At 56.1% G+C, this 1,274-nt stretch overlaps 1 protein-coding gene and 1 long non-coding RNA gene across 2 annotated transcripts in view; one reads left to right on the top strand and one right to left on the bottom strand.

Moving 5' to 3' along the window:
* LOC116097477 overlaps nt 1-389 on the bottom strand; it is a 4,311-nt gene extending 3,922 nt beyond the window's left edge. The window contains exon 1 of the long non-coding RNA XR_004121441.1: nt 73-389. This is a non-coding gene — a long non-coding RNA (uncharacterized LOC116097477). The remainder of the gene's footprint in view (nt 1-72) is intronic.
* Crot (carnitine O-octanoyltransferase) overlaps nt 172-1,274 on the top strand; it is a 34,026-nt gene continuing 32,923 nt past the window's right edge. The window contains exons 1-2 of the mRNA XM_031380005.1: nt 172-456; nt 1,012-1,100. The gene's annotated coding sequence lies outside the window, so the exon portion shown is untranslated. The remainder of the gene's footprint in view (nt 457-1,011; nt 1,101-1,274) is intronic.

The following is a 1,274-nucleotide window of genomic DNA, read 5'->3' as shown; positions in this document are numbered from 1 at the left end:
TGGGAAGAAAGTACACAGCGCCAAGCCCCTAAGAGTTTGTTGAAAAGCAGGCTGAGCCGCGGGCCTCCTTACCCAGCCATAGGGCTGTGCCCGAGAGTGAGCAGAGCTGCCTACACGTCTGGACCGAGGCCAATTGCCCGCAGCATCCGGAAGGAAGCTGCTGTAGCCGGGACTGCAAAACGCTAATCCGATTTTCTGTTCGCGTTCCGGGGGTCCACAGTTTAGGACGCAACTGGAGCCGGGGACACTGGCGGGGGCGGGGCCAGCAGGCCTCGACAGCCCACCCCTTCCAGCGCAGGGTGGGACCCTCGCGGCTTCCGTCCAATCCCGTGCCCCCGACGCGCGCAGGGCGGGACCCTCGCGGCTTTCCGTCCTAGTCCGGCTTCGGGGCAGCTCAGGGCTTGCAGGCCGACCCGGCTGGTGGCTAAACGCAGAGGGCAAAGCGGGGTGCGGGAGGTGAGGATTCTGGGGCCGGCTGCTCGCTCTCCTTCCTTCACCTCCCACACGGCGAGGGGTCGAGGGGTATGGCAGTAGCGCGGAGCCGAGCTGAGTGCAGTCGGGCTGTGCGTCCAGGCGCCCTGGTCTGGTGCTGGCGTAGAGTCCCGCGAGCATCGGGCTCTTCTGGTTTGGGTGCCTCCCGCCCGCCCCCCAGTTGCGCCGGCCTTGCTAGAAAGCCTGGCAAGACATTGATCGATCGGTTGCTTCTGCGTGTGCATGTTTCTAGGATTTTCTCCGCCTTGTCCTCATCCTCGGTGCCCAGCTGCCCTTGTTATGGTGGGAGGGTTTCTGAACTTTATTGCTTTCTGCTTCTGCTGCAACCTTGCTGCGGGCACCCGAAGGTTCCCTATGCTCCTTGGGTCCATCTAATAGGCTGCCTGGAACATAGCTAGCTCTATACTGATAGAAACTTGGTGTCTAGCATATGCCCGTTCTCTAAGTCTCCAGCTTCTTTCATTACTCGTTTCTTCTTTCCTGATCTTGAGTATATTTCTTCCTTCCTACCGTCACCAGGCTTGGCCAGTTCAGGTTCCCCGTGGTTTCCAACCAGAATTGTTCAAGCAGGCTGCTGGAAGTTCTGAGCACTTCGTCTTGGTTTACTGGTATGTGACACTATTTGTTTACTTCCTGGTTCTCTTTTTCCAACTCTCTCACGTTCACATCACCTTGCTTTCAGAAAGTCCATCGTCATCGTTTTCTTAATTTAATCGGAATCGTCTAACTTAGTTTATATGGTTGAAAACTTAAGACAAGTCTTTTTTTTTTTTTTTTTTTTT

The sequence above is a fragment of the Mastomys coucha genome, unplaced genomic scaffold (assembly GCF_008632895.1).
Source record: "Mastomys coucha isolate ucsf_1 unplaced genomic scaffold, UCSF_Mcou_1 pScaffold19, whole genome shotgun sequence".
In the NCBI taxonomy this organism is placed as follows: Eukaryota; Metazoa; Chordata; class Mammalia; order Rodentia; family Muridae; genus Mastomys; species Mastomys coucha.
The sequence above is the reverse complement of the archived record's forward strand: the minus strand, read 5'-3'. Positions and strand labels throughout refer to the sequence as shown.